Source organism: Giraffa tippelskirchi, chromosome 2 (assembly GCF_054371585.1).
Source record: "Giraffa tippelskirchi isolate mGirTip1 chromosome 2, T2T-mGirTip1v1.2.pri, whole genome shotgun sequence".
In the NCBI taxonomy this organism is placed as follows: Eukaryota; Metazoa; Chordata; class Mammalia; order Artiodactyla; family Giraffidae; genus Giraffa; species Giraffa tippelskirchi.
The window spans coordinates 129,903,616-129,927,705 of NC_137276.1; the positions used below are offsets into that span (position 1 = coordinate 129,903,616).

The 24,090-nt window shown below is 42.3% G+C and overlaps 1 long non-coding RNA gene across 5 annotated transcripts in view; it reads right to left on the bottom strand.

Moving 5' to 3' along the window:
• Window positions 1–24,090, bottom strand: part of LOC145538526 (uncharacterized) — a 93,011-nt gene that overhangs the window by 42,286 nt on the left and 26,635 nt on the right. For 3 of the 5 annotated variants that reach the window (XR_014076977.1, XR_014076978.1, XR_014076980.1), the window contains one exon: window positions 17,713–17,850. This is a non-coding gene — a long non-coding RNA (uncharacterized LOC145538526). Of the gene's footprint in view, window positions 1–7,887; window positions 8,010–8,101; window positions 8,336–9,144; window positions 9,213–9,639; window positions 9,683–17,712; window positions 17,851–24,090 lie in introns of those variants that run through there. The other 2 variants (XR_014076983.1, XR_014076979.1) reach the window with 2 other exon arrangements.

Genomic DNA, 24,090 nt, shown 5'->3' on the forward strand with positions numbered 1-24,090 from the left:
TCAGTCCGCTTGGGTCCATCATGTTTCAAAAGAGTGGAAATGTTACATGGACCAAGACTCTAAAAAATAGTGTCACATTCAGTCATCACACAGAGAAAGCCACACATGATTGGCTGGTAGCTTTTTTTGGGAGGGATGGGGGAGCTGTGTCAAGTCTCAGTTGAGGCATGTGGGCTTCTCTCTAGTTGTGGCACACAGGCTTAGTTGCCCTGCAGCATGTGGAACCTTAGTTCCCCATCCAGGGGTCGAACCTGCCTCCCCTGCATTGGAAGGCAGCTTCTTAACCATTGGACCACCGGGGAAGTCCTGATTGGCTGGTAGTTTTGGCCTGGTTGAAAAATAAAGGTTACAGTGAACTTTGCAGGAGCCCATTTCCATTTTTCAAGATGTATTTCTTTCCCTCTTAATTGTCCATCTAGAGAATATTTTGGATGATACTTGTTTGGATGGCTACACTGCTAAAAGTGATTTCACTGATTACTCCATAAAATCTAAATGTCTACTATCTTTTACAATTCCAGGATCATTTCCAACGTGGAAAGCTTTTAGGAGGTAAAGGTGGAAATCACAGGGTCCCTTGGAACAAGCACATCATTTGACATCATTATAAGCCTTTAAGGTCTACATTTTTCAGTGCTTAATGAGTCAAACACAAAGAATTCTTTTAAAAAGGGACCTGACCTGCAATAACCAATGGGAGTGAGTTTAAAGGAAAGAAAATCATAGCATCCCCAACACACAAATCTGTTTTTATACCATTTCAGTGAAAATTTGCTACCACATAACTAAACAAAACAGAAAATAAAGCATGGCTTAGCAATAGGGAGAAAGGGCTCTAAATAAAATAAATAAAATGTTCTGTTGGCACAAAAATGCATCTGTTCTCTGAACTGGAGTCTATCTGATCCTAATTAGAGATGTCTTCAACTTGCTTCTACAAGAAATGGAACTGCAGTCTTCATAGAATGTTTCACCCAGGCCTCCAGAGGAACTTGGGAAAGGGTAGGTAACAAGAAGCACTAACCCCATGAATTCCCTGAAACCTAAAACTCTGATCCTGAAAGAAAACTGGGTAAGAACTCTGCGACCATCACTTTATGATGAGAAAGGGGCGGATGTTTGGGTTCTGCCCACGGGAGAAGAGGGTAAATTTTGCTTTACCACATGTAAAGCCAGCCCGAATATAAAAACAGAGTAAGTTGGGACTTCCCTGGTGGTCCAGTGGTTGAAAATCCACCTTCCAGTGCAGTGGATATGGATTTGACTCCTGGTTGGGGAACTAAGATCCCACATTCCATAGGACAATAAAGCGCTCACATGGAAACCTCTGAGCCCACCCTCTAGAGCCCATGCTCTGTAACAAGAGAAGCCTGTGTACTGCAACAAAAAGCCTACACACCGAAACAAAGACTAGAGTGGCCAAAATTAATAATAATAAAAAATAAAATAAAAGCAGCATTAAGTCTGCATAACATTTTATGATGTACAAATAGATTTTCACACACATCACACTCAGCCTCTACAAGGCTTGCAGTTTGTAAGGAAGGCATATTGTCCACTTAATTCTGATAATGGAAAGGAAGGTTCAGAGTACTTGTGATTTCCTAGGAGTCACCAGCTGGTGAATGGAAAAGCCAGAACTCAAACCAGGGCTTCAATGCCAAATAGTTTATTCTTTCCACTGCACCACATTTCTCTCCCTCTCCACTTTTCCAGTTCAGGCTGTGTAAATACATACAGCATAAAAAAAAAAAAAAAGAGAGAGGTTTTAAAATATGTTCACAGATTCTCCAAAACTCCTTAAAAGAAGTAGAGTCTACTAATTCCTCTTTCTTTCAGCATGGAATGGGCTTAGTAACTGATGTTTAATAAAAAGAATATGGTAGAAATGACTGTATAGTAACCAGGTCACAAAAAGCACTGTGGCCTTCTCCCTGTTTGAGCTCATCGCCCTTGGGGAAGTCAGTGACCATGTTGTAAGGGCACTCAAGCAGCCCTGTGGCGAGAACTAAGGCCCCCATCCAACAGGCAGCAAAGAAATGAGGCTCCTACCAACAGTGAGCCACCTTGGAAAAGGATCTAGACCCAGTCAGGTGTTCAGATGACTGGAACCTCAGCTAACATCTTGATTACAGGTTCACGAGAGACCATAAGCCAGAACCTGCCAACTAAGTGGTTCTCAGATTTCTGACACATAGAAATGGCAAGATAACAAATATTTATTGTTTCAAGCCACTAAGTTTGGGGGGTAATTTGCAACACAGAAAGAGAGAACTAAGATACTAGGGAATACTTTATTCTGTTCCTTGACTCCCAAGTGTGTGTTCTTTCCATGATATCACGCATTTTTTTAATCTTTCTCCACTTTTCCAGGTGTCCAGACAACCCAAGAAACTCCTTATTCAGTTCCGTGGCACCCAGAAGCCCTACCTTTTGGGCACATTCACCCAGATTCTTGTTATCCTTTAGCTATTGAGTCAGTATGTTATTGTTTAATAATTTAATAATAATCACCCCTTCTAGATACTATGTTTGTATTTTAACAGGGAACTTCAACATCTTAACCTAAAGGGCAGTCTCAACTGAAGGTAGAGTGGGAGGGGAATTTCTGGCCATTGAAGATCCCTTGTGTTCCCCGGTCTTTCTCTTTACGTAGCTGCCCTACCGGCTGTGCTCACTATGTGATTACCCAAGACAACCAAGGACCCAAACCTTGAATTTGAAAAGGGTCTGAGAAAGGAAGTAATGGAAAGATGAAAAGTAGAAGGTTGACTCTGAAAAGGCTACACGCTGAATCATTCCAACTCTATGACATTCTGGAAAAGGCAAAACTAAGGGGACGATAAAAAGATTGGTGGTTGCCAAAGATTAAGGGCAAGGGAGGGATGAACAGGCAGAGCACAGAGGATATTTAGGGCAATACTGTAGTGATGGACACATGTCATTAAGTAGTCATCTAAACCCATAGACTGTACAACACTGAGAGTGAACCCTAATGTAAGCTATGGCTTCTGGGTGACCACCGTGTGTTAATCTAGATTCACTGATTTTAACACATGTACTTCTCTGGGGCAGGATGCTCATAGTGCAGGAAAGAAGGGCATACACGGGGAAAGAGGATAGACCAGGACGCTCTGTACTTTCTACTCAGTTTTGCACTGAATCTAAGACTGCTCTTTAAAAAAGTCTGTGAAGGGACTTCCCTGGTGGTCCCATGGTTGAGAATCTGCCTTCCAGTGCAGGGGACATGGGTTCGATCCCTGTCCGGGGGAGTAAGATCCCATATGCCTCGGAGCAACTAAGTCCACATCGCACAGCCAGTGAGCCTGCCTACTGCAACTAGAGTCTGAGCACCGCAACGGAGATCCCACGTGATGCAACTAAGACCTGAGGCAGCCAAATAAATAAATATGTATTTTTTAAGTCTGTGAAGACCTAAAAAAATAAAGTCTAAAAGAACAAGTAGGAGGTTAGTCTAGATTTATAAATTGTATAGAAGAGAGGCAGACAGTAACAGAGGAGGCCAATTTTAAGGAAGTCCTCCATCCAACATCAGAATACTTGATGCCCATGCAATGGACTTGACGTTGTCCTCCAAAGTCTCAGCAGCTGGAGAGCACTTCCGATGATCGAAATGGAACGTGCGTGTGCTTCCTCTGCCTCCATAGAGAGGACCTGGCGTTTCTGCCCCACCATGTGTTTTACCTCTGGAGCCCGGCAGCCTGTGGAACCACCCATCTGACCCCAGGCAGGGATTCCAGAGGCCAGCTTTTTGTGTGCTGGGGTAAGGCAAAGCTGGTTTGTGGTATGAGCCCAGGGCACTCAGACAGAACTCAGAATTGACTGTCAGACATTCAGTGGAAATGAAAGGTCAGGATAAGGGGGCCACAAAGAGGGCAGCCAGTCAGGATGTGGAACCAGTCAGACAGAGATTCCCTGAGATGGGAAACCCAAAAGCCCAGCCTTGTTATACAAACATTACTCTCAAATGAGAAAAGGACCCCTAAGGTACAGCCCTGAAACTGTGCCCATCTTTATCTGTTCCCATCTGTGAATCGGGGAAGCTTATAGTCCTTGCCTCACAGGGGTGCTGTGAGGATTAGGTGAATTCATACATGAACGATCACCTGGGGCTTCCCAGGTGGCACTAGTGGTAAAGAATCCTCCTGCCAATGCAGGAGACACAAGAGAAGAGGGTTCAGTCCCTGAGTTGGGAAGATTCCCCCAGAGTAAGAAAACGGCAACCCACTCCAGTACTCTTGCCTGGAGAATCCCATGGACAAAGGGGCCTGGTGGGCTACCGTCCATGGGGTCTCAAAGAGTCGGACAATGAAGCGAATGAGCGCATATGTACGTGCACAATCACTCAGAACTATGCCTCGCACAAACTAAGCGCTTCCGAAGAAGATTAGTAGTTGCTGTTGTCATGACAGAAGTAGCAATGGCTCCTAGCAAGAACATTGCCAGAGGAACCCACACACCACTTGGTGACAAGTACGCATCTTGACAGCATGCTGAAAACTCTTTTTGAAATGCCTTCTGAGGAGCTGACTGTCCTGTGCTTTAGGGGACAATCCATCCCAGCCAAGGCCCCAGGATCCTGCCTCACTCCGTGTGGGAAGCCATGGGGTGGGGGTGGTTATACAGGGGCCCACTGTTCTATCATCCTGTGCACCATGGGGACCGTCCTGTGGCCGTGCAGCAGCCACTACCAGCCTCAGCCCTCAGCATGGGGTCAGCAAGGAAATACGGTTTTCACCTTTCAGGGGGAGATTTGACCTGAGAAAATCAAGTTGCCATTATCTCAGGCACAGCCCATCCTGAAGCCCAGATTAATTCCCTCAGTTTAGTGAAGGTGCTGTTCCCAGGGTTATCTTTATAATTCACACTCCAAATGCTGTAGCCAAGGAAGAATTTTACGGATGAGTGAGGAGATGAAACAGCTTTACTCAGTCGTCACAGCCCCAGAAGGAGGGTCCTGGGCTTGTCAGTAGGACAGAATGCATCTCTCAAGAATCTTCACTCTCTCCTTACTGAGGCAGCTCTCCTTGTCACCGTCTGTGTTGTGTGCCACCACGGGCAAACGACTCCGAAGTCTTGGGGTCCTCTTCCCTTTCTCTGTGGAGACCCCCTCCTCGCTACTCTTGTGCCAGCATCTGTGTGCTACTCTTTGGTTCAGCTGGCTTCTAGACTTGGAAGCATCTAACACTGTTGGTCATTCATTCAGAAATATTTCTGAAGGATCCATTGTGTGCCAGGCACTGGACTAGGCCCTGGAGGTGAAAAGATGGCTAAGAAAAGGTGTCTGCTCTCTAGGGTCCCTGTCTACTTGGTGGAGTGACAATCATGAAAAATGTAATGTGGTCAATTCCAATCTATACATTGTTACATTATTACAGGCCTCCAAGCAGTGTACATGAAGGACCACATCCATAACCTATCCCTTGATGGATGTCTTTGGGTCCATCCCTGTCAGGGAGAGTTATGTTTTAATATAAGTACAGTACAGAAAGGCTTTTAAGATGAAAGGATTAATCTGTAGGAGAGAAGAAACATCTTGCCAGTGAGAAAGAACCGGGGGAAGAAACTGTCCTTGCACTTTTTAATTGTTGGAATGTACCTTCCTTAGAAGGCAGTGTCAGGACCTAAGATTATAACTCAGATGCCTGCCCTCCTGCCACATATCTTTTAAAAAGAATCACTTAAGAGTAACAGTTTTCCCACAGGGAGAGGAAATTTTGTCTGCTGTGAAGAAAAGTGAGATTTTCACCATTTTATTGTTGTTGTTCAGTCGCTCAGTCATGTCCAACTCTTTGCAACCCCATGGACTGCAACACGTATCTTTATACTAAGGACATGGTTTATTCCAAGATTCAAACCCCTTTCCAGGGGAAGAAGATGTCTAGAGTTGGTTGTTAATGCATCATCATTTATCTGGCAAGGGATGCTCATGGGTCCCTGGCCATGGAGGGAGAATGTCATGGTCCAGGGTGCCCAACTCATGCCCAACAGCGTCAGCTAAAATTAGGCTTTATCTCAGCTGCAAAAATCTCCCTCTTTCGGGAAAAGCTATTCTGGGAGATAAAGGAATCTAGTTGTTGCCTTTTTACAACTCATTTCTAGCTAAGAATGACTTCACTGGGTGTTCTCAACCACAAGGAAAAGGGGAAGCACTCTACTATTCAGCCCCCACTTTGAACTCTGCCCTGCCCACTGCCATAGATCATGGCCAAAATTAGGGGCACACTGTTCTGGGACCCCACCACTGCTAAGAGTTGACACTCATTTAAAAATAAACAAAGCTGGAGGAAAAGCCACTGGAGTTGTGTTCTGCAGGTCAACAGACTATCCATAGGACAAGCACAGTGTGAAAGGGTCTAAGACAGAAGCTCAGGAGAAAGAAAGGGACAAGGATCCTCATGCCATCTTCAAAGAGTTAGCAACTTACCTGCAAATCCCACCCCCCAATAGAGCAGAGATTATCTAATAGTTAATGATCATCTCTAAGGGATGATGAGTGGAATACTCAGTACTATAAAAGGAGTGGGGAGTTGAGGAGGACAGCAATTCTGTGGGTCAATAAACTTACAGAAAACGCAGGTCTTATGTTGGGTCCTTGGAGCCCTCATGAAGGCAAAGGAAGGCAGTCTCAGAACAAGTCATTGTAACTCGAATGATGTTTGCAAGTATCTGAGTCAGAGATTTGAATTGTACATGTGAAAGGTATGTGCTCAGTCATATCCAACTCTTTGCTAACCTATGAACTGTAGCCCACCAGGGTCCTCTGTCCATGGGGTTCTCCAAGCAAGAATACTGGAGTGGGTTACCATGCCCTCCTCCAGGGGATCTTCTCAACCCAGGGATTGAACTGGCATCTCTTGCGTCTCCTGCATTTCAAGTGGATTCTTTACCCACTGAGCCACCTGGGAAGCCCACGCTAACTTATAAACTATGAATTGACTTTAACTAGGAAAGATTAGTTTTTACAAAATGACTGAACTCAATTCAAATCAAAAGAGACCAACATATTTTTCTAAAATAACTGATGCAAACAAAAACAAAGGCATTTATTCATTCATTTGCTCAACAAACACTGAGTGTCTGCTAGTGCCAACCAGTGTTCTATATAAAAGGTTCCTGTCTTTGGAGCTTACGGTTTGGTAGGGGAAAGCCAGACACTAAAATAGATTGGATAAACAAGGAAATTTCAGGATGTAATAAGATGAAAATGAAACCAAGTTATGTGCTCAAACTACTAATTCAGATTGAGTGGTCAGGGAAGGATGCTCCAGAGAAGTGACTTTTAATAAGAAACGGAAAGGACAGGAAGGAGCTGGAAAGGCAATGATACGGCATTGGGTTCATTCCAGGCAAAAGGAATAAGACCAAAGGTAGAAGCAAGCTTAATATGTTCAAAAAACTAAAAGGAAACTGGCTGGAAAGTGATGGGCAAGGGGAGGGTAGTACAAAATTAGTTAGGAAAGCCAGGCAGGGCCATATCATAGAGGCATCACAGGCCAGGATGAGCAGCTTGGACTTTATGCTAAGTGTGACAAGAAGCCATCAGTGGTTTCAGCTGCTGTGTGGAAATGGGCAGGAGTGAGCAGGGAGGCAGGGAGACCACATCAGGGACGGGAAGCCTGGTGAGGATAGCCATGGCTTATACTAGGCATGCATGCCAGCTGACCTAAATCTTGATTTTTCCCATTACCGTCATCAGAAAGCATCAACAAGCTATACTTAGGTTGAAAAACAAAACCAAATTCTCCCAAATAAGATCCAATCAAACCACGTAGGGATGCCCTTTTCCAACAGGCGATGCTACAGTTTAGTTAGTGTGTATGCTAAGTCAATCAGTCGTGTCTGACTCTTTGTGACCCTACAAACCGTGGTCCGCCAGGTTCCTCTGTCCATGGGATTCTCCAGGCAAGAACACAGGAGTGTGCTGCCATTTCCTCCTCCAGGGGATCTTCACAACCCACAGATCAAACCTGCATCTCTTGTGTCTCCTGCAATGACAAGTGAGTTCTTTACCACTAGCGCCACCTGGGAAGCCCAGAGTTTAGAGTCTCAGACGAAAAAACAGACAAGACACCCTCAGTGAGGTATCCTTGAATCTTTAAGAGCCTAAGCATTTGGTGAGAAGATGGGTTTGAACTAACTGTATCACCATCTTTCTAAAGTTAGCAATGGACTGTCCCTCAGTTTGATCTTCAAAGGCTTCATGGAGATTAAGGTTGGACAACAGGAGATGAGGTTTGAATATGAATCTCCTCTGGTACCTTCTGAACTTCCCAGCACATCCATTCACCAGTCTCAAACTGGTTCTTCTTGGCTGGGCAGGAGGAAAAGGAATTAGATTTCATCATTCACTATGCCCACTGAGCTTTATATAATGTTCTACAAGGTACAAGGAAACTTTAAAAAGTGTATAATTATCATTTGCCAGATGCCAACTGTGTTTATACAACTTGATTTTCTTGGTTACTGGTCTCCATTTTGTAAATTAGTTCAAACCAATAAATCAAGCTCCATTTCATGCCACGAGAGAGCTGCAGCCTAGGCTAGCGAGCCCTGTGTGGAGATCTTTATACAAGAATAAGATAGTAAAGGTTGTGATCTTAATAACCATTTTATATGCATGACTTGAGTTGAGCCCTTATGAATAATTCATGTGGTCATTTACAGGCTTTTACACAACTCTCCCTTTAAGAGTTAACTAACAAAGGGCAATATCAGCCATGGCAACAAAGATATTATGTAAATCTATCTCTGTACCAGAATAAGAGGGGGTGGGTTGATTAATTAAAAAGACAGGAGGCAAGGTACACATGCCTCTTGATGTTACTCATCATTTATTAATGTATTTAATTGAAAAGAATTTTGAAAGGGTAAATATGTGTTTGTATATTGCCACTGGGTGGGAGAGCACTGCTTAACCCTGTGAGCAACCGTTTGAATCAGTGGAAAACACCTGATTCCATTCATTTCATTTCCTCTCCTTTCAAAGAACAGCATCATGAGAAGGTGAACTAAGTCTTGGATTTGATATCAGCTTTAGCCCATTATACTAATCAAGATACTTAACTCCTTTGAGCTCAGTTTCTTGCAATAGAATATACATAAAAATACCCATTTATTTACCTGGTACAGAGTGGGAGGGGAATATCCAAGGGTATGGATAGGAGGAGGCAGGAAATATTGGGGGTCATCTGGAAGGCAAGCAACCAGATGTCAGAAGCAGAGACCAAGGTGATTCTCCTAAAGTCACTGAGACAATACAGAGCCAAGTCAACTGTAAAGGTCCTGACATAACTGCTATTCATTGAATTGCTGGAGGGAACCAAAGTAGAACCCTCTATCTTATCAAATAGGACTTTGAAATTTTCATTTCCAAAAGCTGATCTGAAAGCAGTGATAGGGGGACTTCTCTGGTGGTCCAGTGGCAAGAATCTGCCTTCCAGTGCAGGAGACACGAGTTCAATCCCTGGTCGGGGGACTAAGACCGTGTGTGCTACACGGCAACTAAGCCTGCACGCCACAATGAAGACCCAGCACAGCCAAAAATAAATAATTGTTTAAAAAATTAAAGCACTGGTAATGTCTGACCCATGAGTATTTAAAATATTTACACTTTACCTGAAGAACAGATGTTTCCATCAAATGCATCTATAAAGCAAGACTGAGGCAAGAAGAAAGTTAGGCTTGCACTTTCTCTCTTGGTTTTCAGTACTGAGACAAGGTCAGGGCTCCTATCCAGAAGAACCTTCCAGACAAAGTGAGTGAAGCAATCAAAGTTTTTTCTGGATTGCATAAATCTGGGGTAGCTTACAATTGATGGGTGACTACTTCCAGGCAAACTGAATTCTTGTAGACAAGACAGCAGCCACATTTCCTGTGAACTGCTTGCTTTTGACCTTATTTCCAACACCTGGTAACTGAAGACACTTCCTCCCATATCCCAAGTACTTACTCTTCAGTATTTTCTATTTTAAAATTATGGTGTAATTGCATCCTTATCCCACATGACAGAGAATTTGGGGATTGTTCTGATTCAGCTGTAGAGAAAAAAGTTCTGTGTTTCTGTTCCAAAACAACCTCTGTTGTTTTTTTATTATAAAATAATTTATGCTTATTGTATACATTTTAGAAATCAAAGAAACATCTGAACAAGCAATTAAAAATTCACTGTCAATAGTTGATGTGTTTTCTTAGGGATTTTCTTTCTGTATATGGAGTACTAGTAGCAATGAATCGGTCTGCCAGTTCAGGAGACTCAAGAGACATGGGTTTGATCCCCGGGTCAGGAAGATTCCCTGGAAAAAGGCATGGCAACCCACTCCAGTATTCTTGCCTGGGGAATCCTATGGATAGAGGAGCTTAGTGGGCTACAGTCCACGGGGTCGCAAAGAGTCAGAAATGACTGAGCACACATATATGCTCAGCTGTAATTATGTTAAAAAGCATGACCTATTTTCCCTTAGGGAAATTCATAATTGGGGTTGTCTTCTCTCTGAATTTCACCATTTCATACATCACAGGGGCCACAATGATGTGAAATAAAACAAAGTTATAACTATAAACTTCTACAACTACTTGATAAAATGAATACAGTCTTTTTAAATGGGTGATGTTCATTATTCCTATCATAGACAATATCCCAAATTACAATGACTACACAGAGACTTCCAAGCCACTGAGCACCACTGCTAATTTTTGCAAGATGTGAGCATTCTTGGAAACAAAGAGTTCCCTTCCTAGCCTTGCAGGAAGAGGAGCCTCCAGGATCACAGAGAATCATGGATTTGCAGAGTTTTGCTGTATTACCAGTAAAGGTGGTGCCTGTAGCCCCAGTCTCTAAGTGTGACCAGTTATTAGACTGATATCACTGAGGGTCTTTGCTTTTCCTCTCTGGAAGCTAGAGACCAGTTAATACCATAATTCCTTATACCCCTAAACCATAGTCCATAAGGCAAGTCTCTCTTGGTTTCTGGTATCTCACATATTCTTAATTCTATATTCCTTAGAATATCTTTCACCATCTCCATCCATTATCATTTTTTTTCCTACGAAAACTTCTGATTGTTCATTCCCCCTGGAATCCTCACTCCATGTAAAAAAACCTTGCAACCTCTCCTGTTTCTGGTAATGTCACAGGTTATTTAGAACAACTTCCTGCTGGAAACAACTAAAAAGGAGCTGAATTCATCTACACCCCCTCAACACCTCCATTTCCATTTCTGAAGGATGTGGAAACAGCTCACTTCACTTCAGATGTCAGTGTTTATTAACACCGGGGCAGGGAAGATAAACATCTGAACTGTCAGAGATTAAATAATTGAGACAGACATAAAAGCTTTTTATGTTGATGTTCTTACATATCATTTGTTGACAATCCAATCCTGTTTAACTCTTTCCCATCCCATTTGGGGGTTTGTCAAGAACCCGCTGGGATATTTTTTGCAAGCCGTTTTGGACCAATTCTTTAGCAAGCAGATGAAATCTCTGTAAAGGGTCGCAGGCCAGTGGTGGTCATATTGGGAGAATCAGACTCTGTGATTCTCGGTTTGGTACCAAGCTGGCCCATGCTCCCCTTTGTGCATGGTTCAGACAGCTCCCAGGTGCTGAGTCTGATTGGGGTCTGTCCACTGCCTCCCCCTTACTGAGTTCCTCTTGCTCACTCATTCTGATGACATTATTCAAACTGAGTCAGAAGTTGTACTGTGATTTATATGCCCTTTCCTGTACAGCTTTGTGTATCCTCTAAAGTTAATAATTATCTATTTTTATTTGATTATTTTTCAACATGCTTTCTAACAATTTGACCACAAATTCTCCATCACTCTTCTAAATTCCTCTCAACATGTTTGGAGACATCAGGTATTTATCAAATCGTATTCCTGAAGAATTTTCCTTTGGAGATTTCTGACTTGTTCTGATCTTATTAAACCAAAATTGAGGGGGAAAACCTAGCCTGTATTTAAGTAAAGATTCTTCAGCCATTACAACAGTCAAACAAGAAGAAACAAAGAAAGAAAAGAGTAACTGGAAAATCTTAACATATTGATAATTCTGTAAGGAAAATGAATTTAAGAGTTGTGAATAGCTAAGATCCCAAGCTCAGGAATTCCCCACTCTTGGGACAGCTTCGTGATTTCTCTCTCTCTTTCCCACATGAGCTGTGCCCAGACCTTCTCACTCTCTCCATCTAAGACCTAGGTCCTTGTCTCACCTCTCTTTCCTCTCTGCCTGTTCCAGATCCTGGTGGTCCAGACATCTTCCTGACTCATCCCTCACCTCCACTAAGTTTCATTCCCCGATCACACACCCTTACCCAGTCCTAGTCCACACTCCCAATGCCCCACACTCTGCCCAATCACTTCTGTTGTTCCTAATTATGCACACACATGTCTTGTGATTATTGGAGAGTCCCTGGTGGCTCAGATAGTAAAGAATCTGCTTGCAATGCAGGAGACCAGGGTTCGATCCCTGGGTCAGAAAGATCCCATAGAGAATGGACTGGCAACCCACTCCAATATTCTTGCCTGGAGAACTCCAGGACTGAGAAGCTTGGTGGGCTAAAGCCCAGGGGGTCGCAAGGAGTAGGATATGATTGAGCACAGCAGTGCTATTGTGATTATTATTTATGCTGTGTTCCCTCCCCATCCACTCTCATATAGAGAGACCTTAATGTTATGTTCACTGATGTATCCAAGAATCACTAGGACAGTGCCTGGCATACAGTATGTGTCAAAAAGGGTAACTTTTTATTGAGTGAATAAACAATTGCCTAACCCAGCACCCCAGATGCTTTTACCACCCTGGTTTTCTCCCACCTTCATTGTGTCCATTTTCAAACTTGAATCTACCCAACACTCATTTTCTCAGCCTCTGATGTTGTGGCTTCTGCTATTTTCAAGCTGCTGAGATTCACTGGAGAAAATCACAGAGGCCTGCCAAGGAGATCCTCTACAAAATCATATTCCTGAAATCATATGTGACTTTAATCATGACTAACAATCTCTGTGGGCTTCCCAGGTGGCTCAGGGGTAAAGAATCCACCTGCCAAGCAGGAGACATGGGTTCAATCCCTGGGTTAAAAAGATCCTCTGGAGAAGGGAACGGCAAACCACTCCAGTATTCTTGCCTGGAGAATCCCATGGACAGAGGAGCCTGGCAGACTACAGTCCATAGGGTCGCAAAAGACTTGGATATGACTTAGCAACTAAACAACAACAATCTTTGTATTTATCTCATGTTGCCTCCCTAGCAAATTCCACACTGTGATGTTCCAAAACATCTTTCCCTTTTGTATCTGTGTAGAGTCAGACTTGTTGCCCAACCACAGCCAATGTTCAGACTTGAGCAATTGTTTTCATTTTTGTAATAGGTTCTTTCCAGCTCTATTTTGTCCCTACTCTTTTGGCCTCTTTCCCTCACCTACTTCTAACTTAGGCAGTCTTGCTGAATTTTAAATCTACTCACAAGCTGCCTTAAATGATTTTGTTTTAATAGGGTTATAAGTTTGTTGTTGAGGTATTTTAGTTTCTTAGGTAATTTTAAACCACTTTGTAGAATAATTTTGATGGTCATATAATCTTCTATGATAATGTACTTACTTTCACTAATGTTGGACATCCATATGTTTTTCCATTTATTTTATCATAAAAGCCTAGGCACATAAATCTTTATTTGACATTTCTGCAAATTCCTAGTGGTAGATTCCTAGATTTATTGAAGTCAAAAGGTCTAAGCATTTTAAGACTCATGATAAATGTAGCCAAATTTCTTTTCAGAAAAATGGTACTGATTTATGTTCCTATTAGTCACAGTGATCACTTCATTATACCCTCACCAGTACTAGTATTTTTGTTTTCTCATTTTTTTCAACTGGATACACAAAGAATAGTGTTTCATTTTAATTGCATCTCTTTGATCATTTGTGAATATGATATTTTTCATGTTTTCATTAGCTATATGTACTATTACTTTTGTGGATTGCCTATTAAATATCTCTCCCCATTCATCTATTGAGATATTCATGTTCTTGGTCATTTTGTTTATGTTATTGAGAAATCTATGGCAGTAACTGTGTGTAATGTTTGCTAGAAATAATTTTCTGGCTTGAAAGTTGCCTTTTCATTCATTTTTTTCTTCTTAATATGTACATGCCATTTTTAAATCTTGTTAGAGCTTTGTATCTTTGCCTTTTGGATCTTTACTTTCGTTTGTAACCATGGAGAGTCTTCTCTGATCCAGAAATTTTATATTATTTTCCAGTTTTTGTTTCTAATAGTTTGACATTTTTAAAAGCTATTCTTCATATATTTGCATGTGCTATGATATGAATTTTTCCCCCAAACAGTCAACCACTTGGTCCAATTTTGGAGTTTTAGATGGACCAACAAATAATATCCTTTCCCCATCATGAGTTGGAAACTTATTAAGAGATAAAGACACAATGCACAATGCAGCCAGATGTTGTCTTCTTTATTTATGGGTAAAGCTGATTAGAGCATGTAATTTTAGATAAACAGCCAAAATAACCGGTTAATACACCTCACCCCTGGACTAAATTGTTGGAGTCATGTGAACTCAAGCCCTTCCAAGTCAATTCAGTTGTGTCCAATTCTTTGAGATCCTATAGACTGTGTCGCCCACCAGGCTCCTTTGTCCATGGGAGTCTCCAGGTAAGAATACTGGAATGGGTTGCCATGCCTTTCTCCAGGAGATCTTCCAGACCCTAGTCTCTTATGTCTCCTGTTTTGGCAGGCAAGTTCTTTACCACTAGCGCCACCTGGGAAGCAGGCTGTGCTAGACCCCAGTGAATTCCCATCAGATAGGAGCAAGAACTTCCTCAATAAGGGGCCACAGAGCAAAGGGCAGAGCAGCAGTCTGCAGCCCAGCAGTTCCAAGAGAGGAGGAGCCTGAGCAACTTAACACTGTATTTCCTCTTCCAAACTCATCCGTGAAGTATTTCCCTCCTCTCACTCTAGGGAGGAGAAAGAGAGGACTTGGGAGAGAAGTGGACATGGGACTCGAGGTGAAGACTCTGTGCACAGAAACACACATTTAGGAACAGTTTCTCTCCCTCCCTTTGTCCAGCCCCTCCCATCCACACCAATAAATATCCAGCACCATTCATCGGAGAATCTTCCACTTGAGTCCTTTCTGTGACACCATCTTTATCATTATCATATCATCACGTGAACTCAGGCCCTGCTGTGCTAAATCCCTTCAGTCATGTTGGACTCTTAGAGACCCTATGGACTGTAGCCCTCCAGGCTCCTCTGTCCATGGGGTTCTCCAGGCAAGAATACTGGAGTGGGTTGCCATGCCCTCCTCCAGGGCATCTTCCCTACCTGGTGATCAAACCTTAGTCTGTTTCTGGCCTATCTATTCTGTTTCACTAAACTATACCAGTAATAGAAACAAATTGAAAGCATTAGTGTTCTTCTGTTGTCTTTCACTTTCTGGGAAAACTAATCCCTCTCTGCCATCCACCTGTTTTGTTTTGTTTTGTTTTCTCAAAATACATTAGTTACTATTGCCTGTTGTCCTCCAGCTGCATTTTAGAATGATTTTGTCATATTCCAAAAATAACCCTATTGGGATTTTGATTGGAGTTATATTATAACTATAAATTAATTTGGCAGGAAATTGACGGTTTTTATAATATTCAGTTCTCCAATCCAAGAACACAGTATGGTTCTATTTATTGAAGTCTTCTTTTATATCTTGTAGTAAAATCTTGTCATTTATTCATATAAATCTTTCATAGTTCTTGTTAAGTTATGCTTAGGTATTTCATCACTTTTGTTGCTATTGGGAATGCAATATTTTTCTCCATTATGTTTCATCACTAGTTATTGTCAGTAAATAGAAAACCCAGTAATTTTCAGATATTTATCTTAATATAAATGTGCATGTGTGCATGCATGCAGGTGTCCTCAGTCGCTCACTCATGTCTGACTCTTTGCGACCCCATGGACTATAGCCCGCCAGGCAACTCTGTCCATGGAGTTCTCCAGGCAAGAATACTGGAGTGGGTTGCCATATCCTACTCCAGCGGCTCTCCCCAACCTAGGGATTGAACCTGTGTCTCTTGCATCTCCTGCATCGCCAGGCAGGTTCTTTACCACTGAGCTAGCTGAGTAGCCCCTATATGTGTGCATCTTTCATACATTAAGTCATTCTTTTCACTCTTTTATTAATGTCAATACTTTCTTCCTTGGGCTTTCCAGACTGGAGCTTTCCATGGTGTGCCTCATGCCGTCCACTGTTGCGCTGAGAGTGGGACTCAGGTGCTCTGTAAAATACTGACTACCGGCAGTCAGGGAAGGTCTGGTGTGGCCACTTGTATCTAGTCACCTACAATCAAGAGGCTCCTTGGAGACTCAAGAGAGAGTCCCAAGCAGAATAATTCTGACTATGAGACCACTATTAGCAATGAGCACAACCGGCCACATCCCACACACCTTGCTTTGTGCCAATCTGTTAAACCAACCGAAGGGGTGCCCTCTAGCCAGGGCAGAGCACATCTCTGCCTTGTAGCCCTGGGATCATGGAGCTGCTGGAGGGGTTTGGGTACCAAGTGCCCATGGGCCCAGATCACAGCTCGAAGGGGCTCAGGGCAGGCGCTTCACCAGCCAGCAGCTTGAAATCTTGGTCCTGACACACAGGAGATGCAGCCATGTTTTTGTGCTGATGGATTCTTTTAACAACATTCACTACTTGCAAGGTGACTGCTCAGATAACACCAGTCTTTTCTTCACATTAAAGAGCTTCATCACTTCTTTGAAGCACATGATAGGAAAAAGCTACATTGATTTGAAAAATCTATTTGCATTATCACAGCAAATTTCAGTATCACATTTGTCTATGAAAGAATGAAAGAGCTGTTAGATTCTCTTGGCAACTATTATACATTTTAAAGATTAAAAACTAAATATTTAAAATTAGCAAATTATATGAACAAAGTTTCTCATTCATGTTGACTAATAAGAGATGATCATTAAAAAGTCAACACAAAGAGATATTGATAACTCTTTCAGGCATATAATCTTTTTTTAAAATATTATTTATTTATGTTTTGCTGGGTCTTCATTGCTGTGACCAGGGGCTACTCTTCGTTGCAGTGTGCAGGCTTCTCATTGCAGTGGCTTCTTTTGCTGAGGAGCATAAGCTCTAGGCGCATGGGCTTCAGTAGTTGCAGCATTTGGGTTAGTTGCTCCAAGGCATGTGCAACCTTCCCAGACCAGGGATTGAACCTATGTCCCCTGTACTGGCAGGCGGATTCTTATCCACTGTACCACCAGCGAAGTCCAGGTATATAATCTTAAAGTTATGTTCAGAGAAGGAAGCCTAAGTTTCTAGGTAAATAATTTGAGAATATTTTACATGGAAGTTTTATATAAATTCAATATTGAATATCTTCCCTAGTACGTTACATTTTAATTTTATTATCATAATTATATAATATAAAAACACACTAAAATTTTTTCACCAAGCTATAGAAAATTGCCTCCAGCCTTCCTATGGTTTATTCCAAGATATCTTACAGATATTATCATTTTCTTCAAGGACCGTACTGAGAATCTCTGTTTTAGCTGTTCAGTCACTCAGTCATGTCCAACTGTTTGCAACCCCATGGACTGCAGCACACCAGGCTTCCCTGTCCTTCACTATCTCCCAGAGTTTGCTCAAACTTACGTCCATCGAGTCGATGATGCCATCCAATCATCTCATCTTCTGCTGCCCCATTCTCCTCCTGCCCTCAGTCTTTCCCAGCATCAGGGTCTTTTCTAGTGAGTCAGCTCTTCTCATCAGGTGACCAGAGTACTGGAGCTTCTGTTTTAGAACAATAAACAAACCATGGTAACCATACACCTTCTTTTATAATAAGCTTGTTATTTATGCTTTAAGCCACTGCAACAACTAAAACTTACACACACACACACACACACACACACAAACCACTGTGGGTTTGATCCAATTACTTTCTGTCTCTTCCAAGGCCATGTGCCATCAGGCGTCCTATTTCTCTCCTTAGTCATTTATCGCTTTCTCTCTTGGGCACCTTCTCTTCAGTTTAAAGAAACAGGATCAAATTCTCCATCTTGAAAAAGGAATATTCCACCAACTTTGGATTCGAAAGCAAGCTTTCTAGATCTCACCTTCCTTTTACCATCAAACTTCGTCAAAAATATGTTTGTGCTGACTTCCCCTCCCGCGGCTCTCATTTACTCCTGAACTCACAATAGTCTGGTTCCTGCTCTGGTTATGCTACCAAAATCATCTCAGATAATCATCTCCCTTGTGGATAACCCTACTGTCTCTTTTCCGTCCTCATCTTCCTTGGCTTCTTTGCTGCCCACTCTGTTTCTCTTTTTCAAAAAACTATTATTTGTTCAGCACTTCTAGTGAGTCAGGAATTGTGCTAAATCTTTTATTTAGAACACTCGATTCAATCTTCACAATAGCCTTATTTTAGGTAAGTCTTACTCTACCTATTTTACAGATGAAAAAACTGAGACTCAGAAAGATAAGCAAAATTCCCCAAGGTCTCACAGTAAGTAAGGAGCGGTAGTGGGCATTCATATGACCAGAATCTTTTCAGTCCCTGGTTGTCTTCTATGACATTTTGTTTGCCTTGTTCTTTATTCTTATCCTGTATTTCTGTTGCTCATTTTCAAAATTAGGGAAATTTTCAGTCATTATTCTTTCAAATATTTTTAATTAAGTTTCTTTCTTCTACTCTTTTTCTGGGACTGTGATGACATGAATGTTAGACCTTTTGATATACTCCCACAGGAGAAAGAGGGGTTATGCTCTCCCTACCCTGGCCAAATCTTTTTTTTTCTGTTGTTCATAAAGGATAATTTTTATTGACTTTTCTTTTAATGTACTGACTCTTCTGTTATATCCATTCTACTAGTCAGTCCATCTGGGGAGCTTTTTATTTTGGCTATTGTATTTTTTTTAGTTCAGAAATTCCCATCTGGTTCTTTTTATATCCTCTATTTCTTTGCTGAGACTTTCTATCTTTCCATTCTCTTCAAGAATGATTACCTTCACTTCTTAGAGCATTTATATATTAGCCACTTAAAAGTTATAATTCCAGGACTTCCCTGGTAGTCCAGTGGTTATAGACAGCCAGTGGGAATTTGTTGTATGATGCAGGGAACCCAAGTCAGTGCTCTGTGATAACCTATAGGGGTGAGATGGGGAGGGAGGTGGGAATGAGGTTTAAGAGGGAGGGGACATATCATACCTATGGTTGATTCATGTTGAGGTATGACAGAAGCCATCACAATTTTGTCAAGTAATTATCTTCTCAGTTCAGTTCACTCACTCAGTCGTGTCCGACTCTTTGAGACCCCATGGACTGCAGCATGCCAGGCCTCCCTGTCCATCACCAACTTCCAGAGCTTGCTCAAACTCATGTCCATTGAGTCGGTGATGCCATCCAACCATCTCACCCTCTGTCGTCCCCTTCTCCTCCTGCCTTCAATCTTTCTCAGCATCAAGGTCTTTTCCAATGAGTCAATTCTTCGCACCAGGTGGCCAAAGTATTGGAGTTTCAGCTTCAGCATCAGTCCTTCCAATGAATATTCAGGACTGATTTCCTCTAGGATTGACTGGTTGGATCTCCTTGCAGTCCAAGGGACTCTCAAGAGTCTTCTCCAACACCAATTATCTTCTAATTAAAAATAAAATAAATTAAAAAAAAAAAGTTCTCCTGCCAATACAGGGGACTCGAATTCAGTCCCTGGTCTAGGAAGATTCCGCATGCCCCGTGGCAACTAAGCTGATGCAACACAGCTAGTGAGCCTATCTTTCGCAACAAGAGAAGCCACCAAAATGAGAAGCCCACTCACCACAACAAAGAGTAGCCTTGGCTCTCTGAAACTAGAGAAGGCCTGCAAAGCCATAAATAAATAAATAATATTTTTAAAGTTATAATTCCAAAATCTGTTGGCTTCTCTCACTTGCCTTGTCTCCTGTGAGTTGACATGTCCCTGTTTCTTTGTACGATGGTAATTTTGGATTGTAGATTTGATATTCTGATTGTTATGTAATGAGGCTCAGGATCTTGTTTCAATCCTATGGAGCATTTTTATATTTCTGTCTTAGCAGACAATTGATCTGGTTGGGTTCAGGTCACAGGTTCTGACCAGTCCTCTGTGGGTTGCAGTTCTAATGACAGTTGAATTCTCTGAGCCTGCAGGGCTACTGTATGTGCCATCCAGGGACCAGTGTGAGGCCAGCATGGTGGCCTGTCACAGTTCAGTTCCCATAGTCTTCAGCAATCTATTTAGGGCCAGGTCTATACATGTATAGGTGAAGGGAGGGGCTTCATAAGCAATTTGCTGGGGTTGATTTTCTCAGCTCTTGTCTCTTTAAGATTATCTTGGTCTTTTCAGTTCCCTGGGGGTTCCCTTTTCCATCTCAGTGTCTAGCTACCTGACTCTGCTGTGCACTTGTCACATGGAGTGTGCATTCCCAAACCTGGAATATGCACTCAATAGGGTAGGGCCAATTAAGTGCCATGTCCACCCCTAAACCATTGACAGTCTGCAGGGGCAATGCCTTGAGCTGACTGGCTTACACCAATTAGGACACTCCTAAGGGGCTGAGAAAGGTTGACATTTGACAAAATCGGGCTCTGTGAAGAGCAGTGACATGGCTGTTGGGTAGACAACCAGGAGTGTTTAGCCAACGCTTCTTGTCTCCTTTTCTTCCCTGAAGCACTAAATGTCAGCAACCTCCTCCCAATCACTCAGGTTTAAAACCTCAGAGTTTTCTTCTCCTCTGTGCTTCTCCTCCCCATCCTCACTCCTGCAAACATCCAAACAGATGCTCAGCCCCCTCACTAAGATGTCTCTCCTTCATCCTTACATTTTAAAGCCCACCTTTCATACTTCCCTGGTGGTCCAGGGGCTAAGAATCCTCCTGCCAATGCAGGGGACCTGAGTTTGATCACTGGTCTAGGAAGATTCCACATGCCGAGGAGCAACTAAGTCCATGCACCACAATTACTGAAGCCCACGTGTACTAGAGCCTGTGCTCTGCAACAAAGGAAGCCACCTTAAGGAGAAGCCCATGCACCACAACAGAGTAGCCCCTGCTCACCACAACTAGAGAAAGCCCATGAAGCAATGAAGACCCAGTGCAGCCAGAAATAAAAAATAAACTTAAAAAATAAAGCCCTCCTTTCTGGCTTTCTTGCCCCAGATTTCCCCTCTCTGTGGTTAGCATCTAAAAGCAGAGCACAACTGATTATCAAATTCCCCTGGCCTACAGAAGAAAGTCCTTAGTGTTGTGATCCAGGCCTCCCTGCATCTACTCTAACCTTCCATGTCTAGGGTCACACAACAGCCCTCTGTCCCCAACACTCCAGCAGCTACCTTTGACTAAAAGTCAGTCCTTAAACATACCCTGCATTTTGTGCCTTTTGTTCCAGCTATGTCCTCCTAAAAGACCCTTCTACCAAATCACAGTATTCAAGGCTCAGCTAGCATGCCATGTTCTCCCTGAAACTGAGCCCACACCAAGTTAGCATTCATCTCCCTTTCCCTTGAGGCCTCGTGGACATCTCTACTGTAGCTTTTGATCACGATGCCTCGAATTGCACTGTTGTCTCCTTCACTAGAGCATGAGCTACTTAAGATGTGAGACCCTCTCTTGTTTTCCTTTGTAGCCCCCAGAGTGTCTGGTCCAGTATCTCAGACACAGTAGATACTGACAACCTGGTTGTTCCATTAGGTTCAATTAAATGGACTTGACTATTTAGCCTCTAGGCTTTCCAGGTGGCGCTAGTGGTAAAGAACCAACCTGCCAATGCAGGAGATGTAAAAGACGTGGGCTTGATCCCTGGGTCAGGAAGATCCCCTGGAGGAGGGCATGGCAACCTACTCCAGTGTTCTTGCCTGGAGAATCCCATGGACAGAGGAGCCTGGCAGGCTACAGTCCATAAGGTCACTAAGAGTCAGATATGACTATAGCGACTTAGCATGCTCACATGTAACATTCTTGGGATCAAAAGAATCCAGAAAAATAATTCTCAGCTTCTAATAGGCTTCTGTGGGTGTCTTACTTGAAAGGCATTTAAGAGGAGAAATCATTGCCTCCCCAGCAAAGCCTGGGTGCTTACCCCTATGCTACTACAGCTCCCTCTGCCCCTCATTTTTATCATTCATCATTTTTCCATTACTCGATTAGTATCTGTTCCCCCACCTCATGCTTTCATATCATTCTTGGAAAGTAGGGACTCATCTTTCTTATTCTCCACTGTACGTCTGACACCTACTACAGTTTCAGGTTTGCAGAAAGCACTCACAAATATTTATTCTTTGAAAGGAATTCCATAATTAAGAGCTACTGAAAAGAGATAAAGAGAAGTTTAAGTCTGTTATATAGCATTGCAAATTGCAGTGATGAGAAATAAATTTGGACAACCAGAATCAATTGAACAACAGCAAATAAGAAAACACCATAAAATATAGTCTACCTTTACCAAAACAACCTTTGACTTTTCCTTCTCTTTCTCCCTTTCTTAACTTTCCCAATTTTCATTTTCCTTTCTTTTCCTTTCTTGTTTATACATGGGAATGGGACTGCCAGTTGTCCCCTTATTTCCATTCTCATCTTCTTACACATGAATAGAGTTTTTAGTTTATCATAAAGCCACATAAGTAAAGTTGATATTTCTTAGCTGCCCTTGTAGCTTGGTATAGCCATGTGGATAAGTTCTGGCCAGTGGGAGGTAAGTAGAATAATTAGAATGATATATGCAACTTTGGGGTCCTACCCTTCACAGAAAGGAGGGTGCTCTCTCCTTCCATCTATCCCCTTCCCACCAGCTAAAATGCAGATGTGCTGACTGAAGCCAGAACAGTCCTGTTGGCCCACAGAGTAGAAGCTGCATGTCATGATTTCGCAAGAAGGTTGAAGAAGCCTGATCCCTAATCCCACATAGCCACCAAACCTATCCTGGCTGCTTCAACCCACATTGTTAGGAAAGTGATCCAGAGAACTATTTCATTGACCTTTGTCTCTTAAAGAACACCAATATTTACATCCTTCTAGAGCCTGTTATACAGAAGGAAGTCAGAGAGAGAAAAACAAATACAGTTTATTAATGCATATATATGGAATCTAGAAAAAAATGGTATTGATAAACCTATTCGCAGGGATGAAATGGAGACTCAGGTCTAGAGAATGAACTTGTGGACATAGTAGGAAAGGGAGTGAGTGAGTGGGATGAATGGAGAAAGTAGCATCAATACGTATACACTCTGCTGTGCTGTGCGTAGTTGCTCAGTCATGTCCGACTCTTGTCACCCCATGGACTATAACCCGCCAGGCTCCTCTGTCCATGGAATTCTCCAGGCAAGAATGCTGGAGTGCGTTGCCATGCCCTCCTCCAGGGGATCTTCCCAGCCCAGGGATCAAACCCAGGTCTCCTGTATTGCAGGCAGATTCTTTACCATCTGAGCACCAGGGAAGCCCTAATATACACTATCATGTGTAATGATACATGGTTAGCTGATGAGAAGCTGTTGTATAGCACAGGGAGCCCAGTCTGTGATGTCCTAGAGGGGCATGATGGGGGGAAGGGAGGAGGGCTCAGGATAGAGGGGATATATGTATAATTATGGCTGATTCACTTTGTTGCATGGCAGAAACCAACACAACATGGTAAAAATTAAAAAACAAAAAAATTTTAAAAATATAATGCATGGTCATCTTTATGGCCATTTTTCCTAAAAGAAAAAAAAGAAAAAAGATACCTTTGAAAAATCCTACATTTGCTCTGTGCCTTGAAAAATTACAGATACATGCTACTTTGTGATATTTCCATTAAAATAATGTTGACCTTTCAGTGTCTAAATGAGAAAGGAAATGTCGTAATTGGATGTCTACTGAGAATCATCTTGGTTAAAGAGAGGGGTTAGGCAACTATACCCATTGAGACTTTTGAGACAAAAGAAAAAAAAATCTAGCAATAACATTACTGATCAATATTTAATGTTACCTTGAGTAGACAGCAAAAGGGATTCTATTGAAGATGTCTTTTAAATTATG